The sequence below is a fragment of the Bufo bufo genome, chromosome 4, assembly GCF_905171765.1.
Source record: "Bufo bufo chromosome 4, aBufBuf1.1, whole genome shotgun sequence".
Classification (NCBI taxonomy): domain Eukaryota; kingdom Metazoa; phylum Chordata; class Amphibia; order Anura; family Bufonidae; genus Bufo; species Bufo bufo.
The window spans coordinates 590,545,696-590,556,820 of NC_053392.1; positions in this window are offsets into that span (position 1 = coordinate 590,545,696).

Below are 11,125 nucleotides of genomic sequence, written 5' to 3' on the forward strand. Positions count from 1 at the left end.
AACGTGCCCCTGCGCTTTGGGATGTGCTGACTGACCCCCTTTTTCTTTGCAGTTCATGCTGGAGGTGTGGCTGCCTCCCCAGTCGTGCACTCCTGACCAGCTCGTCTGTCCCACAGGTTGATTTTAATTAGTGTTAGTATATAGCTTGGCCCGCTCCCCCTCACTCACTGAAGCCATCTGGCACCAGGAGAGAGATAGTGTGTGGACTCTCATTGCAGTCCTTGGTGACCATGTGGCGCCAGGGGTGGTGTGGAGTGGGCCCGGCGTGCATGCTGGTAACTGCTTTCCCTGGATATAATGGAGGCCATTTTGGCACCGAAAATGACGGAAATTCAGGCGGATCCAGCATGCAAGTGGAACCTACACTTTCTGAATTTTATGATAGCCGCTATGGCACATAACAGGTATATTTAGTGTTAGGAACCCGTCTAACTAGAGATTGCCTTGACGTTCGGCAGACGGGCTCAAATAATTTTGTACAAAACGATTTGCCAAGTATCTCTAACCTGTTAGTTCAGCATTTGCTATTATGATGCAATTTTGTACCTTATTTGATTTGCAGTGAGCTGTTGCATTGCTTGTTTTGTTTAACAGTCTTGTTCTCAGCCATAGCAACGTGCCCCTGCGCTTTGGGATGTGCTGACTGACCCCCTTTTTCTTTGCAGAATGTCTCTAGTAGTGCCCCCTGCTGATTATCTTCCTGGCCCACCTTCCCTTGCATTCAGTGTTGGACTCACATGCTCAGTAGATTCCCTGCTCCCTTCCCCTACTCTCATTGCTGGCCTATGGATCTCATAGAGAAGCAGGTGAATCGACCCAGACACCTTTAATTTATTCACCCCTACTTCTACAATATTTGGCATACTGGATCTTCTTCTACGAGTGTTACCATCTTGTGGGTCCCCAAGCGAATCTGTGCATCCCGTAAAAAACATTGTTTTTCCTAGAACATCCTCGGTGGGTGAGCTATGACTTTCTTCTTTTCTTGTGATCTTGTAATACATGGATGGGCCTTGTCCACCAAAGGGAAAGCTGCTCTATGCTAGCACCTTTCCACTTTTGGCTAAAAGTCTCCTACTCTATGAAACCCAATACATTTTTTTCTATTGTCCCAATTATCAAAAAGCTAATTACTAATAGCCTTGATAAAAAAAATCTCTGCTATTTTGTGTCTATAGCTATGTAGGTGTATGCATCTCCATGGTAACAGACTACAAACTCTGTATAGTCAGATGTTTTAGGTCACACTCCTTTCATGTTTCTCCTATTTTTTTATACTGGTCATTTGGAAGGTTAGTGAGAAGCAGGAGACAGATGAAAGAGAGTTGGTTGTTAATACTCTGTAACTGTGCAGACACATAAGTCAGCCGCAGAATAGGAGATGTAGACAAGATGGTAAAAGAAAACTAATTAGGTACAAGTGCCCCTTATTAGTGTGGAATACTGACACATATTAATACACTCACTGACAAACAGTCAAATTTCCGCAAAACTCGACATGCAGATATATAAATGATTACAGAAGTGATTGGATTAGACTCTGGGTGTTGCCTAAAGAGGGCATAAAAGCACTTCCCCCACTGCCCTATAAAAATGCTTTCAGTGGCTATTTTGGGTAGTGTACATCTTGGTGAAAGGACTGCTAGACATGCTTCTACGACACATTTAAAGGGAATCTGTCACCTATTTTGACCATATAAAACCGTTAACATAGCAATGTGCAATAAAGTACCTTCATTCCAGCATGTGTCCTCTTTCTTTTATTCAACTTTTCATTCAGATGAAAAAGCGATTTTTCTGATATGCAAATGAAGTCTCAAGGTGCCCAGAGGGGCGTTATTACTCTGCTCTAGTGCCCAGTAATGCCCCCCTGCAGTACCCAGCCCGCCTTTCTTCCAAGCCCAGCAGTGGCGTCGCCAGAGGGGGCCACGGCCCCCCCAACATCACGCTGTGCCCCCCCATGTGCCCCCCCCCCCACTAAAATGCCCCCCCAAGTGAGCCGCCGCAGTCGGCCACAGGGAGATGAGCGCTTCCATTGCGCTCATCTCCATAGTCATCTGCCTGTGCTGCGGCGGGGCAGGGGAGGGAGAGGCGTGTCCCTTCCCCTTCCTCTGATAGGCTGCAGGCACTAGGCACTTTTTTATAATAGTTTTACAGGCACATTAGGGGGGCTCTTGTTACTGGCATGATGGGGGGGCTTATTACTGGCACATGATGGGGGGGGCTTATTACTCGCACATGATGGGGGGGCTTATTACTGGCACATGATGGGGGGCTTATTACTGGATCATGATGGGGGGCTTATTACTGGCACATGATGGGGGGCTTATTACTGGCACGTGATGGGGGGCTTATTACTGGCACGTGATGGGGGGCTTATTACTGGCACGTGATGGAGGGCTTATTACTGGCACGTGATGGAGGGATTATTACTGGCACGTGATGGGGGCTTATTACTGGCACATGATGGGGGGCTTATTACTGGCACATGATGGGGGGGCTTATTACTGGCACATTGGGGGGGGCTCATATTACTGGCACGTGATGGGGGCTGACCTCTTATTACTGGCACATTGGGGGTCTCTTGTTACTGGCACGTGATGGGGGCTCTTGTTACTGGCACGTGATGGGGGGCACTTATTATTGGCACGTTATTGGGGGCACTTATTACTGGCACGTTATTGGGGGCACTTATTACTGGCACGTTATTGAGGGCACTTATTACTGGCACGTTATTGGTGGGCACTATAGTGGCATCTACTGAGGCCACAAAGAAGGGGTATTTTATATGGGGGGCTCTGTACAGTAGCATTTTATACTGGGACACATTATGGTGGGTACTATGGGGAAGGGGGGAGAGGAGTACTATGGAGTCATCTACGGGGGGCACTAAGAAGGGGTATTTTATACTTGCAAATTATGGGGGACACTGAGGGCATCTACTGGGGCACTATATATGGGGCATTTTATACTGGTACATTATAGGGGGGCACTAGGAGAAAGGGGGGAGAGGAGCACTATGGGGGCATTTACTGGTGGCACTATATAGGGGTATTTTATACTGGCACATTATGGGGGACATTAGCTTAACTGGGGGCATTAAAAGGGGGTATTTTTTGCATTGTCACATTATAAGGAGAATTATTTCTACTGGGGAGGCATTATGGTGGGCTTTATTACTCCCCCATGGTATGACCCCCTAGTAGCAGCACCAGCCTCTCCCTGCTCTGCTATCCCTCTGCCCCTTCTCCAAATCCTTATTATGAAATCTTTCTCATTAGGATAAAACACAACATCAGCTCTGCCGAGCCCCCCAGCCAAGTGTTGAAGTGGTGTCCGAGATCCCCAAGGGCCAAGCCAAGTAACTGTAAGTTTTCATGTGAAATATGTTTATGTTATACACATATAGCCTACACTGTGCCACACAATATACAGTATACTGCTACATTGTGCCACACAATATACAGTATACCTCTACACTGTGCCACACAATGTACAGTATACCTCTACACTGTGCCACACAATGTACAGTATACCTCTACACTGTGCCACAATGTACAGTATACCTCTACACTGTGCCGAGTACAGTACGATACTCCTGCTCCTGAGGGCAACAGCACTCTGGTTACGTCACTGGGCTCGGTGCATGCCCAGTGACACTATTGAGGCTGTTGCCCTCTGGAGCAGGAGTATCGTACAGGCGCAGGCCCTCAGCGATACTGCGCCTGCGCGGGATTTCGGAGGCCAAGAGAGGAGGAAGCAAGGACGGTGCAGTGAATAAATTAAATGACGTAGTGGAGGGGGCGGCGCCATTCGTCAAGGATGTGGGAGTATATTTATGAGGAGGCGTGCTGGGCTTGGAAGAAAGGCGGGCTGGGTACTGCAGGGGGGCGTTACTGGGCACTAGAGCAGAGTAATAACGCCCCTCTGGGCACCTTGAGACTTCATTTGCATATCAGAAAAATCGCTTTATCATCTGAATGAAAAGTTGAATAAAAGAAGAGGACACATGCTGGAATGAAGGTACTTTATTGCACATTGCTATGTTAACGGTTTTATATGGTCAAAATAGGTGACAGTCATTTTGCTCAGTTGACTTTGAGAGGGGGCACATCATTGTATTGAGAGAAACGGACAATTAGCCCACCATCTAGGCTGTTCTGACCTAGCTGATAGAGGGTGTTGGGAGCAGTGGTTACATGAGGGCAGGCACATACATTAAATAGGCTCCAGGTGGCCTAGACAGACCACCAGTAAAGAGGATTGTTTAATTTGCTGACAAGCATGAGCAGCTCCTGCAGTTTTATTGTCCACCACAATGACACCTTTATTACACCCTCTGTCCTTACTCAGGCCATTTCCAGGCTCTTAGCAGAAGGAGATTTGGTGTCACGGCACTCATTACATTTTCTGCCATTGATAGCCAGCCACAGCCGTCTTCTTTTGCAGTGGTGTCATGAATGAGAAACCCAGACAGCTATGGAGATGCACTGTATTGGCTTTAGTGACAAATCCAGATTCGGGTATGGGGGACTTGTGGTAAGTGCTTTAATCCTGCCTTTACTGTGGAGTGGCACATTGCCCCAACTGCTTGTGTGATGATCTGGGAAGCCATCACATACGACAATCAGTCACCCCTGGTAGTAATACGAAGGACACTAACAGCTCAGCAATATGTGCAGGACATCCTGCCACCACATGTGTTCCTCTCATGCAGGGCTTCAAACTGGCATTTTTAGCAGGATAATGCTTGCCCGCACACAGCAAGGGTTTCCAAGGAATGTTTAGCAGATTGTAATATTTCCTTGGCCACCCAGTTACCAGATTTATCACCAATTAAACATTTATCTTGTATCCAGGCTAGAGGCCATATTACATCTTGTATCCAGGCTAGAGGCCATATCTCATCTTGTATCCAGGCTAGAGGCTGTATCTCATCTTGTATCCAGGCTGGAGGCCTTATCTCATCTTGTATCAAGGCTACAGGCTGTATTTCATCTTGTATCCAGGCTAGAGGCCATATCTCATCTTGTATCCAGACTAGAGGCTGTTTCTCATCTTGTATCCAGGCTGGAGGCCGTATCTCATCTTGTATCCAGGCTAGAGGCTGAATTTCATCTTGTATCCAGGCTAGAGTTCGTATCTCATCTTGTATCCAGGCTAGAGACCATATATCATCTTGTATCCATGATAAAGGTCGTATGTCATCCTGTATCCAGGCTAATGGCCATATCTCATCTTTTATCCAGGGTAGGGGCCATATCTCATCTTGTATCCAGGCCATATCTCATCTTGTATCCAGGCTAGAGGCCGTATCTCATTCTGTATCCAGGCTAGAGACCATATCTCATCTTGTATCCAGTTTAGAGGCCATATCTCATCTTTTATCCAGGTTAGACACTGTATCTCATCTTGTATCTAGGCTAGACACTGTATCTCATCTTGTATCCAGGCTCAAGGCAGTATCTCATCTTGTATCCAGGCTAGAGGCCATATCTCATCTTGTAAGCAGTTTAGAGGCCATATCTCATCTTTTATCCAGGCTAGACACCGTATCTCATCTTGTATCTAGGCTAGAGGACTTATCTCTTCTTGTATGCGGGCTAGAGGCCGTACCTCATCTTGTATCCATCTTGTATCCAGAATGCTTTCAATTGTATAGTTTTCCCCAATAAACTTCTCCTTTTGCTCTAATATTGTAATCACTTACATTTATCATCATTGCAATCACACACAGAACGTTTCATACCACTCCAACAACTTTTTCTTGGTGCAGTATTTTTTGTCAATGAGTGTATATAACACAGCACATCTGTTCAAGAACATAAGAAGAAGATGGTGGATTTCCTCTAGTACTACAATGTAGAATCTAAAATGAGCAATTTTGTATTCCCTGCAAGCGATAGTGTGACCTCTTAATGCTACTCTAGTAACATTCTTATTTCTTATGCACAGTGTAGGAATATTGCACCATTTATAAGTCCAGGGAATATAGGTGATGCCCTTGCATGCATTAATATTTGAATCATAGCTTGTAGAATTTCATAAGTCTCCACTGTACAGTATTGTGTACTTTATTCTGCTGTGCAACAAATAATATGATCCAGAACAATTATCACCTCACAAGCAAAATGAATATTTGAAAATGTTGCAGCGGAACTAAGCTAACCAGCGAAACAAAACAGCAATAATAGAAAACAGATCCGAACTGCATGAAATCTGGCAATTCCAAAAGTCATCAAAATGGACAAATACAGCCGTAGTTACTGTATAGTAGTGTACAATTTAGGGACAGGAACTTTGCAAACTTGTTTTTTTATCTTTATGCATTTAATTACACCAGGCCTCATTGATTGGGTTCTTATAGATGCCTTATGAGCAGGTATGTATACTTTTGTAACCATTTTCATTGTTCAGATGTATCTAAAATATAAAAATAAAAAAAACGTTACAAATAGTTTAGATTTTCTATAGCTCCTGAGTAGCGATGAGCGAATTTCTCAAAAACTAGATTCGGGTGGTTCGCCAAACTTTCTAAAAAAAATTGGTTCGAACCGAAATTTATTTGTGTCGAATCACGTTAAAAAACGGTTATTTCCTGGCTGCAGAGAGCTTTTAAAGTGGTGTAGAACACTGTTCCTTGTAGTAGCATGCATAGAGAGTCTGCTATGGTAGTAAAACAATACTGTGAGTCAGTATGACATGAAGATGACAGGCGTCGCTCTTACAATCACTGCACACTTCACTTATTTGGGCAGTTACAGGGCCAAAACTGACCAAATAACTCAAATGTGAACTCACCCCTACAGGTCAATGTTAGCGCCAGGTATAAAGAACAATGCAGAGGCCCAAGATCCTACTATAGCGTAAAAGAGCGCACTCCTTTTACACCAATTTACTGATTGCAGATAGATTTCTACAGAACCTGTTCTATTAAACGCTTATACAGGTAGAGAGCCCCCCCCCCCCCCCCCCCGACAGAGTGGAGAGGGTGTCAGCAGTAAGTTTGTGTTGACGTCACTGATTATTTTGCCCTTCCTCTGATCCATCAGAACACTAACCCCAAAAAACGAATCCTGTCTGTGGAGCATCCGCCTTCACTCGGTCAGCATTTGGTCAGTAATCCATTAGTATTGCTAAAGCCAAAAAAAACACGAGTGGATCCAAAACAGAGATCACATATGAATGGAATATTTGCATGTCTTCTGTGTTTTGCACCCACTCCTGTTTTTGGCTACCAAATCATAAGCCAATTCTGATGCAAAATAGGGACCATGTCATGCAGGCCTTACAGCTGTTACATAGACAGGATCCGTTGTGCGTCTAATTTTTCCTTCCTTCTGACAGATCAGAAGAAGGGTCAAATAAATGATGATGTCAGCCAGGCCGAAAGGCTAAATAGTGGCCCAGTCATGAAGTGGGGAGGGTGGGAACAGCATGAGAAGTCCACAGAGTGGCCCTATGACATAGTGGTGAGGTGGAAGCAGCATGAGGAGGCCACAGGGTGGCACAATGACAGAGTCTGGAGGTGGCAGCAGCATCAGGAGGACACAGAGTAGCACAATGACAGTGTGGAGGTGGCAACAGCATCAGGAGGCCACAGAGTGGCACAATGACAGAGTGCGGAGGTGGCGGCAGCAGCAGCATCAGGATGAAGACACAGGGTGGCACAATGACAGTGTGGAGGTGACAGCAGCAGCATCAGGAGGCCACAGAGTGGCACAATGACAGTGTGGAGGTGGCAACAGCATCAGGAGGCCACAGAGTGGCACAATGACAGAGTGTGGAGGTGGCGGAAGCAACAGCATCAGGAGGAGGCCACAGGGTGGCACAATGACAGTGTGGTGGTGGTAGCAGCAGCATCAGGAGGCCACAGAGTGGCATAATGACAGAGTGTGGAGGTCGTGGCAGCATCAGCATCAAGAGGAGGCCACAGGGTGGCACAATGACAGTGTGAAGGTGGCAGCAGAATCAAGAGGCCACAGAGTGGCACAATGACAGAGTGTGGAGGTGGTAGCAGCAGCATCAGGAGGAGGTCACAGGGTGGCACAATGACAGTGTGGAGGTGGCAGCAGCATCAGGAGACCTGAATGGTGAGGTGGCAGCAGCATCAGGAGACCACAGATTGACACGTTGATAGAGTGGAAAGGTGGGTGGCAATACCAGCACCAGCTGAAGATGGTGGGTGAAAGAAAGAGTACTTGGAATCAGATGTGTGGCATCAGGCGGGTGGCAGCATCAGAATAGTATCTGAGGCACGTAGCCAGAAGAAACTGATCTCTTTTGTCAAAGTGTTGGTATGGCACCATGGATGATCTAGTCTGATGCATCAGGCATTGGTTGGTGGAAATCCTGTCTGATCCATGCCTGATTCATCTTGACAAAAGTAGGTCTCTCCACATTTTGGTTGGACAGGCGAATTCTTCTTCGGGTAACTATAGCTCCCGCCACACTAAACACCCGCTCTGATGCCACACTACTGGCCGGGCAGGACAGCTTTTCCAGGGCAAACTCTGCCAGTTGCGGCCAAAAATCCAGTTTGGCTGCCCAGTAGTCCAGCGGATCTTCAATGTGGGATGACAGGGTGCTGTCCAAGTATGCTACCTCCTGCTGGTTCAGGTCCTGCTCCAGGTCTAGCTGCTGGTGAGTAGTTTCTTCACTAGGTTGGTGAAGAAAGCTGCTCATCAGCGACTCTAGACTCAAGTTGCTGCTGATGGAGCTGGAACTGCTCCTACCCCCCCTTCCCGCCACAGCAGCCATGGCAGAGGAACATAAGCGCAAAGGGCCCTGCGAGAGGATGGACGATGGCGCAGATAGGCAGCAGCCAACTGACTTCATAGGATGTCTCTATAGTAGTTCAGTTTGTCCTCCCTCAGCGGGTGTAAAAAATGCCCCCATTTTGGACCAGTAGCGAGGGTCCAACAAGGTGGAGAGCCAGAAGTCATCCCTCTGCCGAATGGTGACAATTCATCTGTCACTACGCAAGCAAGTGAGCATGCATCAGGCCATTTGTGCAAGTGACTTGGATGGACTCCCTGCCTCCATCTCCACTGCATACTGCCACGGTGTGTCTGAGTCCTCTGCCTCGTCTTTCTCTGGTCCTCTGGCTCCTCCTGCTCCTTCTCTCCTGTCACCTGTGTATAAAAACCACCCATTTTGCTACACATTGCTTGTGCTCCAATGTCCTCCTCCTCCTCCTCCAGTTCAGCCCCCACAGGGTTCATGTGGCCTTGAGATCTAGGCGCCACATCTCCAGTCCCCTGACCATCCAGATTTACCAGCATCTGTTCCTGGTACTGCCTTTTTGACAAAGAAATAACAGCTTGGGACTCTCCACCTTGACTCGGCACAAGCCATCAGTTCTCTGAAAGGTGCAGAGTCCACCATTTGGAAAGTGAGTGACTGCAGCACCAGCAACTCGGCCAGGAGCACATTCAGCTTCTGCGCCGTTGGATGAGTGCATGCATTCTGTTGTCTCTTGGCAATCGCTTCGGTGATCGATTGCTGATGGAATGACTGACAAGGAGTAGGAGCAGGAGCATCAGGACCAGCAGATGATGGGAAGGACAGACAGCTACCTTCGGCTGAGGTGGTGAAGCCTTGACTTCCTGAAATCGGGTGCATGCCACTGGGTGATGCAGCGGTTGCTGCGGCAGGCTGGACCACCACATTGGAGCCACGGTTCTCCCAGGCCTCTTTATGGTGACTCTGCATATGTTGACGCAGGGCCGTGGTGCCAACATTAGCACCCTGGCCATGCTTCACCTTCTGCCCACAGATTCTACAAATGGCCATGTTCACCTCCTCCGGCGGCTTAAAAAAAAAACTGCCACACCGCCGAGTAGGTGATTTTACCAACAACACTCCACACAGACTGACTGCTACCGCCGCTGCTTCCGTGAACCCCTGCACCACTCCTTTCTGGGCAGGTAGGCACCTGCGAAGCAGGTGGTCTACCCCGGGCACGTTTGGCTCCTGACCTCCCACTGCTGCCACCCTGCTGACTCCCGGCAATGGTAGCAACTTGCTGTCTCTGCTGCTGCCTCACAGGCAAGCTGACACCCTCTTCTTCCGATGATGATGAAGCCCCTAATTCACCCGGCTCCCAAGTGCGATCAGCTACATCATCATCATCGAGTACTGTCTGCATGTCATTTATTGTTTTCCTCAACGGTCTCTGCGTCAGGAGCCTCACCGCTCCCAACACCAGCTCCCACACCACTCTCCTTATCACTACTTGCCTGCCTAGCGGAGGAAGCGGCAGATGTTTCCTCCAGAACTTGGCTGGCCAATAGCTGCTGACTGTCCTCTAGTAGCTAGTCCTCGCTGTATAGTGGAGGTGAGCCCACATCATATAATACTTGTCTGGCTGAGGGAAAAGAAAAGGACAGAGGCAGGTTGAGGACAGGTGAGAGCACAGGGCCTGCTCCCGGGCCATGCCAACTAAGGGTTGTGTCTGACGAACCCACCGACTCTTGGCTGGGGGTGTCTAATGTCACTTGGGACGAAGTGGATGACCGAGTCAACCATTCAAGAACCGCAGGGTTGCTGGTCAAGACACGACTGCTAGATGACACCGGGAGCTCAGGCCTCTCGCTGCGACTCCTGCTGCCACACCCCCTTACTCTGCTGTGACCTGTGCCTGCGCCAGAAACATTTAGGCCTCTGCCACTCCCCTGTGCAGGGCCTGACACTTCTCTCATATGAAATAATAAATGGGGTTGCAGCAGCGGATAGCTTTAATAGCTTGTCTTTATTTGATGTTCATAATCATAGAAAACGAACAGTGGATATCATATCCCACCAACTCCGGTCAGGCTTACATGTTTCGAACTTTCAAATTCTTAGAGGTTATGAGTTGACTAAGAACTTGAAAGTTTGAAACATGTAAACCTGACCGAAGGTGGTGGGAGGTGATATCCACTGTTCGTTTTCTATGATTATGAATGTCAAATAAAGACAAGCTACAAAAGATACTATCTGGTGCTGGAACCCCATTTATTCTTTCATATGTGAGAAAAGCCAACCTTGACTCGTTCCGTGCACGGACATTGGTGGGTGAGCTGGACTTATTCTATTTTGTTTGAACTGGCACTTCTCTGTCTGACATACTGTTAGATCAAAT